We start from the raw sequence: 17,500 nt of genomic DNA on the forward strand, positions 1-17,500 counted from the left end.
CGTGGCGGCCGAATGCTGGGTAGACCTGTTGCCCTCGGCCGGCCTTTGGACGTGGCGGCCGAATGCTGGGTAGACCTGTTGCCCTCGGCCGGCCTTTGGACGTGGCGGCCGAATGCTGGGTAGACCTGTTGCCCTCGGCCGGCCTTTGGACGTGGCGGCCTAATGCTGGGTAGACCTGTTGCCCTCGGCCGGCCGTGTTACCGGCCGGCCTAATGCTGGGTAGACCTGTTGCCCTCGGCCGGCCTTTGGACGTGGCGGCCGAATGCTGGGTAGACCTGTTGCCCTCGGCCGGCCTTTGGACGTGGCGGCCTAATGCTGGGTAGACCTGTTGCCCTCGGCCGGCCTTTGGACGTGGCGGCCGAATGCTGGGTAGACCTGTTGCCCTCGGCCGGCAGTGTTACCGGCCGGCCTAATGCTGGGTAGACCTGTTGCCCTCGGCCCGCCGTGTTACCGGCCAGCCGAATGCTGGGTAGACCTGTTGCCCTCGGCCGGCCTTTGTACGTGGTGGCCGAATGCTGGGTAGACCTGTTGCCCTCGGCCGGCCTTTGGACGTGGCGGCCTAATGCTGGGTAGACCTGTTGCCCTCGGCCGGCCTTTGGACGTGGCGGCCTAATGCTGGGTAGACCTGTTGCCCTCGGCCGGCCTTTGTACCTGACGGCCGAATGCTGGGTAGACCTGTTGCCCTCGGCCGGCCGTGTTACCGGCCAGCCGAATGCTGGGTAGACCTGTTGCCCTCGGCCGGCCTTTGTACCTGACGGCCGAATGCTGGGTAGACCTGTTGCCCTCGGCCGGCCGTCTTTCCGGCTGGCCTAATGCTGGGTAGACCTGTTGCCCTCGGCCGGCCCTGGTACCGGCCGGCATAATGCTGGGTAGACCTGTTGCCCTCGGCCGGTCTTTGTCTCTGGCCACCCGCGGCGTGGTAGTCCTGTTACCGTCGGCCGGCCTTGCAGCCCGGCCGCCGCGCGATGGCGCCCCGTCTCTTCCATCGGACGCGCGGCCCCCTTGTCGTCTCTGCAGCGGCGAGCACGCCTTCGGCGGTCGGCCTGCACGTCCGGCATGACCGCGGGCACTGGCAGCCCAGCAGGCAGCCCTGCTCTCGCGTCTTCTTCCCCCCGGCGAAAGGCGGGGCGTGAAGGCGGGCGACTTTCGGTCCCAGCCGTGCCCAGGTGTCCCTGCCGGCTCCGTGCGCCAGCATCCACTGGCGAGCTCCGCCGGCCTCTTCCCCAGCCGCGGCCCCTGTCCGCTCCGCCGTCATGGTGCCGGCACCCCACTTCCCCAAGCGCTCCCCGACAGGAGCAGGCAGCGTTGTCGCGCCCCCTCCCCGTGCTCGAATGGACCGCGGCCCTGCTCCGGGCTTCATTTCTGCAGCGCGCTCGCTCGCTCGCTCGCTCGCGCGCTCCCTCCCTCCCCCCCCCCTCCCCCCTCCCCCCGGCCGCCCACCCGCCGCGCTGCCGCCCTGCCGCAGGCTTGAGCGGCGCCGGGGCGGAGGAGGAAGGAACGCCACCAAAGCAAAAGGCTCCGAGAAAGCTGAACAGAGAGCTTCTTTGACCAGGGACAGACGGCGCCAATCATCCCGCCGCCATCCCTGCTTGTGCACCAGGCTCTCCGCCTGCCGACCTCGGCATCAGCCTCCCGCCGCCGCCGTGTAAACTGCCCGGTGGGACCGTGGGCGGGGGCAGGAAGAGGCTGAAAGTGCTGCCAGGGAGGCTGATGGCGGAGGGCGGGGTCGCCCCCAACCGACAATGGGCAGGGCCCGAGGCAGTCTGAAAGCGCTGCCAGGGAGGCTGATGGCGGAGGGCGGGGTCGCCCCCAACCGACAATGGGCAGGGCCCGAGGCAGTCTGAAAGCGCTGCCAGGGAGGCTGAGGGCGGGGGGCGGGGCGCCCCCAACCGACAATGGGCAGGGCCCGAGGCAGTCTGAAAGCGCTGCCAGGGAGGCTGAGGGCGGGGGGCGGGGCGCCCCCAGCCGACAATGGGCAGGGGCCCGAGAGAGTCTGAAAGCGCTGCCAGGGAGGCTGACGGCGGGGGGCAGGGCGCCCCCAGCCGACAATGGGCAGGGGCGGGGAAAGTCTGAAAGCGCTGCATGGGAGGTTGATGGCGGAGGGCGGGCTCGCCCCCAGCGTTAATGGGTGGCTGCGGAAGACGGGGCAGGGACAGGGAGAGGGCAGGCGGCTTCGTGCCGGCCCCGGGCGCCTCGACAGCGAGCCCTCACGGCCCCCCAAACCCGCGCCGAGGCCCCAAGAGCTCTGCAGACCTTCCGCGGAAGAACCGGCCCGAAAGCGGCCACCCGCTTGCCGACGGCGGCGCCGGTCGCCTCGATGCAGCCGCCTCCGTGGGGCGGGAAGGGGCAGGGCGAGTTGTGCCAGGGCGCGGCGGCTTTGGGCCGAGTTTCGCTGCACGTACGTGCTTCCCCTGGCTGTGCTGCGGCCCGTGAGGTTCTGTTTTGTGGTGGGGGGGGGCTCTGTAGGTAGGGTCTCTGGGGGACGGGGGAGGAGGCGTGGGGTAGGGAGGACGCCGTTTGGGGGGGTCAGTGTGTCAGCAGGGCGAGAACCGGGCACAGGCCCTCCGTCAGCTCGGCTGTGGGCCCAAAGGGATCACAAATAAGATTTGGCAAGAGTTTTGTTTTCCGGAAAAGATTTTCTTTCCGAGTAAATAGAAGAGGCAATCATTCAAAAAAGGCAAAGAGGAAATGAAACAAATCAAATCAAATCAAAACAAAACAAAACAAAACGAAATAAAATAAAATAATAAAATGAAATGAAAAGAAATGAAATGAAATGAAATGATGAAATAAAATGTTGTCGAAAATATGTCTTGGTCTTGAAATCGATTCTGCCGGGCGGGGCAAGGCTGCTGGAGCACTTGGGCTCCGGAGCGTTAAGAGGCTGTGGGGTTTCCCCGGCTCCGAGATGGTACAAGGATGCCTCGTCTACCCGGATCCGCGAAACGTGGCCCGTCCCGCGGCGGCCAGGTCGACGCGGCTCCGGGGCCGGTGGCGTGGGACCGCCGTCGCCGGCGAAGGCGCAGCGGCGGCGGCCGTGGCCGCGACGACCAGGTCTACACGACTCCGGGAAACTTGGCCGGTCCCGCGGCGGCCAGGTCTACTGGGCTCCGGGATGGGCGGCCGCCGTGGCCGCGGCGACCAGGTCTACCCGCCTCCGGGACCGGCGGCGTGGGTCCGCCGTCGAGGGCGAGGGCGCTGCGACGGCCGCGGCGACCGGGTCTACCTAGCTCCGGTGCGACCCGGGCTGCGTGCAGCATGGCGAAGGTAGACCTGTGGTCCGCATCACGGCGTGGGCAGACCTGGTGTCCGCAGCATGGAGCGGGTAGACATGTTGTCCGCCGCATGGAGTGGGTAGACCTGTTGTCCGCGTAATGGAGTAGTTAGACCTGGTGTCCGCAGCTTGGAGTGGGTAGACCTGTTGTCCGCAGCAAGCCGTGGGTAGACCTGGTGTCCGCAGCATGCCCTGGGTAGACCTGGTGTCCGCAGCTTGGTAGACCTGTTGCCCGTTTCATGGCTGGGTAGACCTGGTGTCCGCAGCAAGCCGTGGGTAGACCTGGTGTCCGCAGCTTGGTAGACCTGTTGCCCGTTTCATGGCTGGGTAGACCTGTTGTCCGCAGCATTGAGTTGGTAGACCTGGTGTCCGCAGCATGCCCTGGGTAGACCTGGTGTCCGCAGCTTGGTAGACCTGTTGCCCGTTTCATGGCTGGGTAGACCTGTTGTCCGCAGCATTGAGTGGGTAGACCTGGTGTCCGCAGCATGCCCTGGGTAGACCTGGTGTCCGCAGCTTGGTAGACCTGTTGCCCGTTTCATGGCTGGGTAGACCTGGTGTCCGCAGCAAGCCGTGAGTAGACCTGTTGCCCGTTTCATGGCTGGGTAGACCTGGTGTCCGCAGCATGCCCTGGGTAGACCTGGTGTCCGCAGCTTGGTAGACCTGTTGCCCGTTTCATGGCTGGGTAGACCTGTTGTCCGCAGCAAGCCGTGGGTAGACCTGGTGTCCGCAGCTTGGTAGACCTGTTGCCCGTTTCATGGCTGGGTAGACCTGGTGTCCGCAGCTTGGTAGACCTGTTGCCCGTTTCATGGCTGGGTAGACCTGGTGTCCGCAGCAAGCCGTGAGTAGACCTGTTGCCCGTTTCATGGCTGGGTAGACCTGGTGTCCGCAGCATGCCCTGGGTAGACCTGGTGTCCGCAGCTTGGTAGACCTGTTGCCCGTTTCATGGCTGGGTAGACCTGTTGTCCGCAGCAAGCCGTGAGTAGACCTGTTGCCCGTTTCATGGCTGGGTAGACCTGTTGTCCGCAGCATGCCCTGGGTAGACCTGGTGTCCGCAGCTTGGTAGACCTGTTGCCCGTTTCATGGCTGGGTAGACCTGGTGTCCGCAGCATTGAGTTGGTAGACCTGGTGTCCGCTACATACCCTGGGTAGACCTGGTGTCCGCAGCTTGGTAGACCTGTTGCCCGTTTCATGGCTGGGTAGACCTGGTGTCCGCAGCATTGAGTTGGTAGACCTGGTGTCCGCAGCATGCCCTGGGTAGACCTGTTGTCCGCAGCTTGGTAGACCTGTTGCCCGATTCATGGCTGGGTAGACCTGGTGTCCGCAGCAAGCCGTGAGTAGACCTGTTGCCCGTTTCATGGCTGGGTAGACCTGGTGTCCGCAGCATGCCCTGGGTAGACCTGGTGTCCGCAGCTTGGTAGACCTGTTGCCCGTTTCATGGCTGGGTAGACCTGGTGTCCGCAGCAAGCCGTGAGTAGACCTGTTGCCCGTTTCATGGCTGGGTAGACCTGGTGTCCGCAGCATGCCCTGGGTAGACCTGGTGTCCGCAGCTTGGTAGACCTGTTGCCCGTTTCATGGCTGGGTAGACCTGGTGTCCGCAGCATGCCCTGGGTAGACCTGGTGTCCGCAGCTTGGTAGACCTGTTGCCCGTTTCATGGCTGGGTAGACCTGGTGTCCGCAGCATTGAGTTGGTAGACGTGGTGTCCGCAGCAAGCCGTGGGTAGACCTGGTGTCCGCAGCTTGGTAGACCTGTTGCCCGTTTCATGGCTGGGTAGACCTGTTGTCCGCAGCATTGAGTTGGTAGACCTGTTGCCCGTTTCATGGCTGGGTAGACCTGGTGTCCGCAGCTTGGTAGACCTGTTGCCCGTTTCATGGCTGGGTAGACTTGGTGTCCGCAGCAAGCCGTGAGTAGACCTGGTGCCCGTTTCATGGCTGGGTAGACCTGGTGTCCGCAGCAAGCCGTGGGTAGACCTGGTGTCCGCAGCTTGGTAGACCTGTTGCCCGATTCATGGCTGGGTAGACCTGTTGTCCGCAGCATTGAGTGGGTAGACCTGGTGTCCGCAGCATGCCCTGGGTAGACCTGGTGTCCGCAGCTTGGTAGACCTGTTGCCCGTTTCATGGCTGGGTAGACCTGGTGTCCGCAGCAAGCCGTGGGTAGACCTGGTGTCCGCAGCATGCCCTGGGTAGACCTGGTGTCCGCAGCTTGGTAGACCTGTTGCCCGTTTCATGGCTGGGTAGACCTGTTGTCCGCAGCATTGAGTTGGTAGACCTGTTGCCCGTTTCATGGCTGGGTAGACCTGGTGTCCGCAGCAAGCCGTGAGTAGACCTGTTGCCCGTTTCATGGCTGGGTAGACCTGTTGTCCGCAGCATGCCCTGGGTAGACCTGGTGTCCGCAGCTTGGTAGACCTGTTGCCCGTTTCATGGCTGGGTAGACCTGTTGTCCGCAGCAAGCCGTGGGTAGACCTGGTGTCCGCAGCATGCCCTGGGTAGACCTGGTGTCCGCAGCTTGGTAGACCTGTTGCCCGTTTCATGGCTGGGTAGACCTGGTGTCCGCAGCAAGCCGTGGGTAGACCTGGTGTCCGCAGCATGCCCTGGGTAGACCTGGTGTCCGCAGCTTGGTAGACCTGTTGCCCGTTTCATGGCTGGGTAGACCTGGTGTCCGCAGCAAGCCGTGAGTAGACCTGTTGCCCGTTTCATGGCTGGGTAGACCTGTTGTCCGCAGCATGCCCTGGGTAGACCTGTTGTCCGCAGCTTGGTAGACCTGTTGCCCGTTTCATGGCTGGGTAGACCTGTTGTCCGCAGCAAGCCGTGAGTAGACCTGTTGCCCGTTTCATGGCTGGGTAGACCTGGTGTCCGCAGCATGCCCTGGGTAGACCTGGTGTCCGCAGCTTGGTAGACCTGTTGCCCGTTTCATGGCTGGGTAGACCTGTTGTCCGCAGCAAGCCGTGGGTAGACCTGGTGTCCGCAGCTTGGTAGACCTGTTGCCCGATTCATGCCTGGGTAGACCTGTTGTCCGCAGCAAGCCGTGGGTAGACCTGGTGTCCGCAGCTTGGTAGACCTGTTGCCCGTTTCATGGCTGGGTAGACCTGGTGTCCGCAGCATTGAGTTGGTAGACCTGGTGTCCGCAGCAAGCCGTGGGTAGACCTGGTGTCCGCAGCTTGGTAGACCTGTTGCCCGTTTCATGGCTGGGTAGACCTGTTGTCCGCAGCATTGAGTTGGTAGACCTGTTGCCCGTTTCATGGCTGGGTAGACCTGTTGTCCGCAGCTTGGTAGACCTGTTGCCCGTTTCATGGCTGGGTAGACCTGGTGTCCGCAGCAAGCCGTGAGTAGACCTGGTGCCCGTTTCATGGCTGGGTAGACCTGTTGTCCGCAGCAAGCCGTGGGTAGACCTGGTGTCCGCAGCTTGGTAGACCTGTTGCCCGATTCATGGCTGGGTAGACCTGTTGTCCGCAGCATTGAGTGGGTAGACCTGGTGTCCGCAGCATGCCCTGGGTAGACCTGTTGCCCGCAGCATTGAGTTGGTAGACCTGTTGCCCGTTTCATGGCTGGGTAGACCTGGTGTCCGCAGCATTGAGTTGGTAGACCTGGTGTCCGCAGCATGCCCTGGGTAGACCTGGTGTCCGCAGCTTGGTAGACCTGTTGCCCGTTTCATGCCTGGGTAGACCTGTTGTCCGCAGCAAGCCGTGGGTAGACCTGGTGTCCGCAGCATGCCCTGGGTAGACCTGGTGTCCGCAGCTTGGTAGACCTGTTGCCCGTTTCATGGCTGGGTAGACCTGTTGTCCGCAGCATTGAGTTGGTAGACCTGTTGCCCGTTTCATGGCTGGGTAGACCTGGTGTCCGCAGCATTGAGTGAGTAGACCTGTTGCCCGTTTCATGGCTGGGTAGACCTGGTGTCCGCAGCTTGGTAGACCTGTTGCCCGTTTCATGGCTGGGTAGACCTGGTGTCCGCAGCATGCCCTGGGTAGACCTGGTGTCCGCAGCTTGGTAGACCTGTTGCCCGTTTCATGGCTGGGTAGACCTGGTGTCCGCAGCAAGCCGTGGGTAGACCTGGTGTCCGCAGCTTGGTAGACCTGTTGCCCGTTTCATGGCTGGGTAGACCTGTTGTCCGCAGCATTGAGTTGGTAGACCTGTTGTCCGCAGCAAGCCGTGGGTAGACCTGGTGTCCGCAGCATGCCCTGGGTAGACCTGGTGTCCGCAGCTTGGTAGACCTCTTGCCCGTTTCATGGCTGGGTAGACCTGTTGTCCGCAGCAAGCCGTGGGTAGACCTGGTGTCCGCAGCATGCCCTGGGTAGACCTGGTGTCCGCAGCTTGGTAGACCTGTTGCCCGTTTCATGGCTGGGTAGACCTGGTGTCCGCAGCAAGCCGTGAGTAGACCTGTTGCCCGTTTCATGGCTGGGTAGACCTGGTGTCCGCAGCATGCCCTGGGTAGACCTGGTGTCCGCAGCTTGGTAGACCTATTGCCCGTTTCATGGCTGGGTAGACCTGGTGTCCGCAGCAAGCCGTGAGTAGACCTGTTGCCCGTTTCATGGCTGGGTAGACCTGGTGTCCGCAGCATGCCCTGGGTAGACCTGGTGTCCGCAGCTTGGTAGACCTGTTGCCCGTTTCATGGCTGGGTAGACCTGGTGTCCGCAGCAAGCCGTGGGTAGACCTGGTGTCCGCAGCTTGGTAGACCTGTTGCCCGATTCATGCCTGGGTAGACATGTTGTCCGCAGCAAGCCGTGGGTAGACCTGGTGTCCGCAGCTTGGTAGACCTGTTGCCCGATTCATGCCTGGGTAGACCTGTTGCCCGCAGCATTGAGTTGGTAGACCTGTTGCCCGTTTCATGGCTGGGTAGACCTGGTGTCCGCAGCATTGAGTTGGTAGACCTGGTGTCCGCAGCATGCCCTGGGTAGACCTGGTGTCCGCAGCTTGGTAGACCTGTTGCCCGTTTCATGGCTGGGTAGACCTGTTGTCCGCAGCATTGAGTTGGTAGACCTGGTGTCCGCAGCATGCCCTGGGTAGACCTGGTGTCCGCAGCTTGGTAGACCTGTTGCCCGTTTCATGGCTGGGTAGACCTGGTGTCCGCAGCTTGGTAGACCTGTTGCCTGTTTCATGGCTGGGTAGACCTGGTGTCCGCAGCAAGCCGTGAGTAGACCTGTTGCCCGTTTCATGGCTGGGTAGACCTGGTGTCCGCAGCATGCCCTGGGTAGACCTGGTGTCCGCAGCTTGGTAGACCTGTTGCCCGTTTCATGGCTGGGTAGACCTGTTGTCCGCTGCAAGCCGTGAGTAGACCTGTTGCCCGTTTCATGGCTGGGTAGACCTGGTGTCCGCAGCATGCCCTGGGTAGACCTGGTGTCCGCAGCTTGGTAGACCTGTTGCCCGTTTCATGGCTGGGTAGACCTGTTGTCCGCAGCATTGAGTGGGTAGACCTGTTGCCCGTTTCATGGCTGGGTAGACCTGTTGTCCGCAGCAAGCCGTGGGTAGACCTGGTGTCCGGAGCTTGGTAGACCTGTTGCCCGATTCATGCCTGGGTAGACCTGTTGTCCGCAGCAAGCCGTGGGTAGACCTGGTGTCCGCAGCATGCCCTGGGTAGACCTGGTGTCCGCAGCTTGGTAGACCTGTTGCCCGTTTCATGGCTGGGTAGACCTGGTGTCCGCAGCAAGCCGTGAGTAGACCTGTTGCCCGTTTCATGGCTGGGTAGACCTGGTGTCCGCAGCATGCCCTGGGTAGACCTGGTGTCCGCAGCTTGGTTGACCTGTTGCCCGTTTCATGGCTGGGTAGACCTGTTGTCCGCAGCAAGCCGTGGGTAGACCTGGTGTCCGCAGCATGCCCTGGGTAGACCTGGTGTCCGCAGCCTGGTAGACCTGTTGCCCGTTTCATGGCTGGGTAGACCTGGTGTCCGCAGCAAGCCGTGGGTAGACCTGGTGTCCGCAGCATGCCCTGGGTAGACCTGGTGTCCGCAGCTTGGTAGACCTGTTGCCCGTTTCATGGCTGGGTAGACCTGGTGTCCGCAGCAAGCCGTGAGTAGACCTGTTGCCCGTTTCATGGCTGGGTAGACCTGTTGTCCGCAGCATGCCCTGGGTAGACCTGTTGTCCGCAGCTTGGTAGACCTGTTGCCCGTTTCATGGCTGGGTAGGCCTGGTGTCCGCAGCATGCCCTGGGTAGACCTGGTGTCCGCAGCTTGGTAGACCTGTTGCCCGTTTCATGGCTGGGTAGACCTGGTGTCCGCAGCAAGCCGTGGGTAGACCTGGTGTCCGCAGCTTGGTAGACCTGTTGCCCGATTCATGCCTGGGTAGACCTGGTGTCCGCAGCATTGAGTGGGTAGACCTGGTGTCCGCAGCTTGGTAGACCTGTTGCCCGTTTCATGGCTGGGTAGACCTGTTGTCCGCAGCATTGAGTTGGTAGACCTGTTGCCCGTTTCATGGCTGGGTAGACCTGGTGTCCGCAGCATTGAGTGAGTAGACCTGTTGCCCGTTTCATGGCTGGGTAGACCTGGTGTCCGCAGCTTGGTAGACCTGTTGCCCGTTTCATGGCTGGGTAGACCTGGTGTCCGCAGCATGCCCTGGGTAGACCTGGTGTCCGCAGCTTGGTAGACCTGTTGCCCGTTTCATGGCTGGGTAGACCTGGTGTCCGCAGCATTGAGTTGGTAGACCTGTTGTCCGCAGCAAGCCGTGGGTAGACCTGGTGTCCGCAGCATGCCCTGGGTAGACCTGGTGTCCGCAGCTTGGTAGACCTGTTGCCCGATTCATGCCTGGGTAGACCTGTTGTCCGCAGCAAGCCGTGGGTAGACCTGGTGTCCGCAGCATGCCCTGGGTAGACCTGGTGTCCGCAGCTTGGTAGACCTGTTGCCCGTTTCATGGCTGGGTAGACCTGGTGTCCGCAGCAAGCCGTGAGTAGACCTGTTGCCCGTTTCATGGCTGGGTAGACCTGGTGTCCGCAGCATGCCCTGGGTAGACCTGGTGTCCGCAGCTTGGTAGACCTGTTGCCCGTTTCATGGCTGGGTAGACCTGGTGTCCGCAGCAAGCCGTGAGTAGACCTGTTGCCCGTTTCATGGCTGGGTAGACCTGGTGTCCGCAGCATGCCCTGGGTAGACCTGGTGTCCGCAGCTTGGTAGACCTGTTGCCCGTTTCATGGCTGGGTAGACCTGTTGTCCGCAGCAAGCCGTGGGTAGACCTGGTGTCCGGAGCTTGGTAGACCTGTTGCCCGATTCATGCCTGGGTAGACCTGTTGTCCGCAGCATTGAGTGGGTAGACCTGGTGTCCGCAGCATGCCCTGGGTAGACCTGGTGTCCGCAGCTTGGTAGACCTGTTGCCCGTTTCATGGCTGGGTAGACCTGTTGTCCGCAGCAAGCCGTGAGTAGACCTGTTGCCCGTTTCATGGCTGGGTAGACCTGGTGTCCGCAGCATGCCCTGGGTAGACCTGGTGTCCGCAGCTTGGTAGACCTGTTGCCCGTTTCATGGCTGGGTAGACCTGTTGTCCGCAGCAAGCCGTGGGTAGACCTGGTGTCCGGAGCTTGGTAGACCTGTTGCCCGATTCATGCCTGGGTAGACCTGTTGTCCGCAGCATTGAGTGGGTAGACCTGGTGTCCGCAGCATGCCCTGGGTAGACCTGTTGTCCGCAGCTTGGTAGACCTGTTGCCCGTTTCATGGCTGGGTAGACCTGTTGTCCGCAGCAAGCCGTGAGTAGACCTGTTGCCCGTTTCATGGCTGGGTAGACCTGTTGTCCGCAGCATGCCCTGGGTAGACCTGGTGTCCGCAGCTTGGTAGACCTGTTGCCCGTTTCATGGCTGGGTAGACCTGGTGTCCGCAGCAAGCCGTGGGTAGACCTGGTGTCCGCAGCATGCCCTGGGTAGACCTGGTGTCCGCAGCTTGGTAGACCTGTTGCCCGTTTCATGGCTGGGTAGACCTGTTGTCCGCAGCAAGCCGTGGGTAGACCTGGTGTCCGGAGCTTGGTAGACCTGTTGCCCGATTCATGCCTGGGTAGACCTGTTGTCCGCAGCATTGAGTGGGTAGACCTGGTGTCCGCAGCATGCCCTGGGTAGACCTGGTGTCCGCAGCTTGGTAGACCTGTTGCCCGTTTCATGGCTGGGTAGACCTGTTGTCCGCAGCAAGCCGTGAGTAGACCTGTTGCCCGTTTCATGGCTGGGTAGACCTGGTGTCCGCAGCATGCCCTGGGTAGACCTGGTGTCCGCAGCTTGGTAGACCTGTTGCCCGTTTCATGGCTGGGTAGACCTGTTGTCCGCAGCAAGCCGTGGGTAGACCTGGTGTCCGGAGCTTGGTAGACCTGTTGCCCGATTCATGCCTGGGTAGACCTGTTGTCCGCAGCATTGAGTGGGTAGACCTGGTGTCCGCAGCATGCCCTGGGTAGACCTGTTGTCCGCAGCTTGGTAGACCTGTTGCCCGTTTCATGGCTGGGTAGACCTGTTGTCCGCAGCAAGCCGTGAGTAGACCTGTTGCCCGTTTCATGGCTGGGTAGACCTGTTGTCCGCAGCATGCCCTGGGTAGACCTGGTGTCCGCAGCTTGGTAGACCTGTTGCCCGTTTCATGGCTGGGTAGACCTGGTGTCCGCAGCAAGCCGTGGGTAGACCTGGTGTCCGCAGCATGCCCTGGGTAGACCTGGTGTCCGCAGCTTGGTAGACCTGTTGCCCGTTTCATGGCTGGGTAGACCTGTTGTCCGCAGCAAGCCGTGGGTAGACCTGGTGTCCGGAGCTTGGTAGACCTGTTGCCCGATTCATGCCTGGGTAGACCTGTTGTCCGCAGCATTGAGTGGGTAGACCTGGTGTCCGCAGCATGCCCTGGGTAGACCTGGTGTCCGCAGCTTGGTAGACCTGTTGCCCGTTTCATGGCTGGGTAGACCTGGTGTCCGCAGCAAGCCGTGAGTAGACCTGTTGCCCGTTTCATGGCTGGGTAGACCTGGTGTCCGCAGCATGCCCTGGGTAGACCTGGTGTCCGCAGCTTGGTAGACCTGTTGCCCGTTTCATGGCTGGGTAGACCTGTTGTCCGCAGCAAGCCGTGGGTAGACCTGGTGTCCGGAGCTTGGTAGACCTGTTGCCCGATTCATGCCTGGGTAGACCTGTTGTCCGCAGCATTGAGTGGGTAGACCTGGTGTCCGCAGCATGCCCTGGGTAGACCTGGTGTCCGCAGCTTGGTAGACCTGTTGCCCGTTTCATGGCTGGGTAGACCTGGTGTCCGCAGCAAGCCGTGAGTAGACCTGTTGCCCGTTTCATGGCTGGGTAGACCTGGTGTCCGCAGCATGCCCTGGGTAGACCTGGTGTCCGCAGCTTGGTAGACCTGTTGCCCGTTTCATGGCTGGGTAGACCTGTTGTCCGCAGCAAGCCGTGGGTAGACCTGGTGTCCGGAGCTTGGTAGACCTGTTGCCCGATTCATGCCTGGGTAGACCTGTTGTCCGCAGCATTGAGTGGGTAGACCTGGTGTCCGCAGCATGCCCTGGGTAGACCTGTTGTCCGCAGCTTGGTAGACCTGTTGCCCGTTTCATGGCTGGGTAGACCTGTTGTCCGCAGCAAGCCGTGAGTAGACCTGTTGCCCGTTTCATGGCTGGGTAGACCTGGTGTCCGCAGCATGCCCTGGGTAGACCTGGTGTCCGCAGCTTGGTAGACCTGTTGCCCGTTTCATGGCTGGGTAGACCTGGTGTCCGCAGCAAGCCGTGGGTAGACCTGGTGTCCGCAGCATGCCCTGGGTAGACCTGGTGTCCGCAGCTTGGTAGACCTGTTGCCCGTTTCATGGCTGGGTAGACCTGGTGTCCGCAGCAAGCCGTGGGTAGACCTGGTGTCCGCAGCATGCCCTGGGTAGACCTGGTGTCCGCAGCTTGGTAGACCTGTTGCCCGTTTCATGGCTGGGTAGACCTGGTGTCCGCAGCAAGCCGTGGGTAGACCTGGTGTCCGGAGCTTGGTAGACCTGTTGCCCGATTCATGCCTGGGTAGACCTGTTGTCCGCAGCATTGAGTGGGTAGACCTGGTGTCCGCAGCATGCCCTGGGTAGACCTGGTGTCCGCAGCTTGGTAGACCTGTTGCCCGTTTCATGGCTGGGTAGACCTGTTGTCCGCAGCAAGCCGTGGGTAGACCTGGTGTCCGCAGCTTGGTAGACCTGTTGCCCGATTCATGCCTGGGTAGACCTGTTGTCCGCAGCATTGAGTGGGTAGACCTGGTGTCCGCAGCATGCCCTGGGTAGACCTGTTGTCCGCAGCTTGGTAGACCTGTTGCCCGTTTCATGGCTGGGTAGACCTGGTGTCCGCAGCAAGCCGTGAGTAGACCTGTTGCCCGTTTCATGGCTGGGTAGACCTGGTGTCCGCAGCATGCCCTGGGTAGACCTGGTGTCCGCAGCTTGGTAGACCTGTTGCCCGTTTCATGGCTGGGTAGACCTGTTGTCCGCAGCAAGCCGTGGGTAGACCTGGTGTCCGCAGCATGCCCTGGGTAGACCTGGTGTCCGCAGCTTGGTAGACCTGTTGCCCGTTTCATGGCTGGGTAGACCTGTTGTCCGCAGCAAGCCGTGGGTAGACCTGGTGTCCGCAGCATGCCCTGGGTAGACCTGGTGTCCGCAGCTTGGTAGACCTGTTGCCCGTTTCATGGCTGGGTAGACCTGTTGTCCGCAGCAAGCCGTGGGTAGACCTGGTGTCCGCAGCATGCCCTGGGTAGACCTGGTGTCCGCAGCTTGGTAGACCTGTTGCCCGTTTCATGCCCTGGGTAGACCTGTTGTCCGCAGCTGGGTAGACCTGTTGTCCGCAGCAAGCCGTGGGTAGACCTGGTGTCCGCAGCATGCCCTGGGTAGACCTGGTGTCCGCAGCTTGGTAGACCTGTTGCCCGTTTCATGGCTGGGTAGACCTGGTGTCCGCAGCAAGCCGTGGGTAGACCTGGTGTCCGCAGCATGCCCTGGGTAGACCTGGTGTCCGCAGCTTGGTAGACCTGTTGCCCGTTTCATGGCTGGGTAGACCTGGTGTCCGCAGCAAGCCGTGGGTAGACCTGGTGTCCGCAGCATGCCCTGGGTAGACCTGGTGTCCGCAGCTTGGTAGACCTGTTGCCCGTTTCATGGCTGGGTAGACCTGGTGTCCGCAGCAAGCCGTGGGTAGACCTGGTGTCCGGAGCTTGGTAGACCTGTTGCCCGATTCATGCCTGGGTAGACCTGTTGTCCGCAGCATTGAGTGGGTAGACCTGGTGTCCGCAGCATGCCCTGGGTAGACCTGTTGTCCGCAGCTTGGTAGACCTGTTGCCCGTTTCATGGCTGGGTAGACCTGTTGTCCGCAGCAAGCCGTGGGTAGACCTGGTGTCCGGAGCTTGGTAGACCTGTTGCCCGATTCATGCCTGGGTAGACCTGTTGTCCGCAGCATTGAGTGGGTAGACCTGGTGTCCGCAGCATGCCCTGGGTAGACCTGTTGTCCGCAGCTTGGTAGACCTGTTGCCCGTTTCATGGCTGGGTAGACCTGTTGTCCGCAGCAAGCCGTGAGTAGACCTGTTGCCCGTTTCATGGCTGGGTAGACCTGGTGTCCGCAGCATGCCCTGGGTAGACCTGGTGTCCGCAGCTTGGTAGACCTGTTGCCCGTTTCATGGCTGGGTAGACCTGTTGTCCGCAGCATTGAGTGGGTAGACCTGGTGTCCGCAGCATGCCCTGGGTAGACCTGGTGTCCGCAGCTTGGTAGACCTGTTGCCCGTTTCATGGCTGGGTAGACCTGGTGTCCGCAGCAAGCCGTGGGTAGACCTGGTGTCCGCAGCATGCCCTGGGTAGACCTGGTGTCCGCAGCTTGGTAGACCTGTTGCCCGTTTCATGGCTGGGTAGACCTGTTGTCCGCAGCAAGCCGTGGGTAGACCTGGTGTCCGCAGCATGCCCTGGGTAGACCTGGTGTCCGCAGCTTGGTAGACCTGTTGCCCGTTTCATGCCCTGGGTAGACCTGTTGTCCGCAGCTGGGTAGACCTGTTGTCCGCAGCAAGCCGTGGGTAGACCTGGTGTCCGCAGCATGCCCTGGGTAGACCTGGTGTCCGCAGCTTGGTAGACCTGTTGCCCGTTTCATGGCTGGGTAGACCTGTTGTCCGCAGCAAGCCGTCGGTAGACCTGTTGCCCGTTTCATGGCTGGTAGACCTGTTGTCCGCCGCCGGCCTGGAAGTACTCCAAGGGGTCGCTGTTTCTCGCTGCCTCCGGCTATGTCATCGTAGAAGGCGGCGTGCGCCACTGCGCCCCCTCGGTCACGTACATCGGTTCTCTTTCCGGCCTCCGCCGCTTCGGGCCCATCTGTCCGTATTATGGGAACGAGGTGACGGGCCGTATCCCCACAGGCTGTTGCCGTGCCTGTGTCCGTGGCGGAGAAGGGCGGACGCGCGTGCGGTCGCCAGGGCCAGAAGAACACCGCCGATGTCGGGGCGAGTCGCGTGGCTTCGTCCGGCTTCCCGTCTTACCCAGTTCGACTGGGACAGGTTAGCCCAGAGAGAGAGACCGATGCGATCCGAGAGCCGCTCCCCGGCCCAGGCGAGGCTGCGTGCTCAGTCGGGGGAGAAGCGAGAAAGCCCCCAGAGAGACCGATGCGATCCGAGAGCCGCTCCCCGGCCCAGGCCGAGGCTGCGTGTTCAGTCCGGGGGAGAAGCGAGAAAGCCCCCAGAGAGAGCGATGCGATCCGAGAGCCACCGCGCTCCCCCGGCCCAGGCGAGGCTGCGTTGTTCCAGGCGGGGGAGAAGCGAGAAAAAGGCCCAGAGAGAGGGCGAGAAAGCCGCGAGTGTGTCCCGCTCCGGCCCGGCTGCTGCCGGTTTCGTGACAACGGGGAGCCGGGCGCCTGCTCGCTCCCCCGGGGATGGTGGCGGGCGAGGCGGCGGCGCCTCGCCCCTTTTCTGCCCGGCCTTAAGCCGGGGCCCCGCCCGCTCGCCGGGTGCGGCATTTCTTCGGCTGTCGGTCCCGGTGCACGCTGGTGGCCGGCAGCCGGGGCTGGATTTCTGTGGGGCCGGCCCGGGGTTGTGTTGAGCCTGCCCGGGCTTTCCCTGGCCCCCCTCCCCGAGAGCCCCCCGGGCGTGGCTCGCTTGGCCGAGGTTGGCTGCGCCTCGTTTCCCGCTCCCGACCTGTGTTGCCAGAGTTGTGTCCGTATCGAAAGGGCAGCGGGGGACATGCAGTGGGGCGTGTGGCCTCGCCTCTCGGCTTCGCTTGCTTGCCTGCGAAGGGGGGCTCGGTGACGGGAGTGTCCGGCCCTGCCGTGTGTTGTTGAAGTCGTCCCCCTTCCTCGGCCCTAAGCCGGGGACCCGCGTGTAGCGGGCAGAATTTTTCCGGGGCGGCGGTCGGCCGCGGTGGCCGGCCGTGTCCCCCCCCCCAGGACGGACCCCGCAACCCAACAGAGAGCGAGCGAGCGAGTGAGCCCCCGAGAGTGTGTCGTGGGCGGGGCGGCGGCGCCTCGCCCTTTCTCGGTATCGGCCGGGCGCGATCGAGGCACCGTGCCGGGGCGGCCCGTGGTGTCTGGCCTGCCCCGGCTGCCGTGGTTGCCGTTGCCGGCGGGGGCTGGGTTTTGCGAGCGGCTCCGTTCTTTTTTATTAAAGCGTGCCGGTGTGCGGGGCAGTGTGGGGGTGCCCGCCCGGCCTCCGTTCTTTTTCTCTCGCGGCCCTAAGCCGCGGCACCGAGAAGCGCGCGCTGACGAAGGGTCACGGGCCGCCACCGAAGCGAAAGCGAAAGGCGAGAGAGAAGGGCTGGCTGTGTTGGCGAGTGAGAAAAGAGACCGTATGTCCGGTGGTTGGAGGGGTTTTACGGGAGGAGTTGAGAGGCGCGTTCTCGCCCCCACCCCTGGCTCGTGACCCCCGTGGCTAGCACGGGTCGTGCGACGCATGGCGTGCTTTTTTTTTTAGTTTTTTTTTTGGTGCGGTGGCTTGCCCTTCCCCCCGGCTTTTTTTCCGGGTGGGAAGCCGATCGCTGCGAGGCGGGCGAAAGCCGGTGGCCCGCGGCGTGGTCGGTGGCAGCTGCTCCGTTTTCCGTTGTCTTGCGGCCCGCGGGCGGGTGGCGGCACCCCCCGCTCTCTTCCTCTGCTGCGTGATCGATCCCGAAGGTTGCAAGCGGCCCGCCGGCGTCGGGGGCCTAGGGAGCGTCGGGGAGGCTCGGCGGCGCCAAGGGAGGGCCTCTCGGGGACGTGTCCCGCTCGCACGCATGTTGGAGCCCTGCTCCGTTGCCGTTGTCCCAGGAACCCGCGGCCGCGGGGGCTCCCCGTTGCCCCGCGGCTGCTTTTCTTTCTGTCCCCGTCCGATCGATGAGGCTTTTCGGGTCGCGTCGGAAAGGGCCC

Source organism: Sturnus vulgaris, unplaced genomic scaffold (genome assembly GCF_052056855.1).
Source record: "Sturnus vulgaris isolate bStuVul1 unplaced genomic scaffold, bStuVul1.hap1 Scaffold_159, whole genome shotgun sequence".
Classification (NCBI taxonomy): domain Eukaryota; kingdom Metazoa; phylum Chordata; class Aves; order Passeriformes; family Sturnidae; genus Sturnus; species Sturnus vulgaris.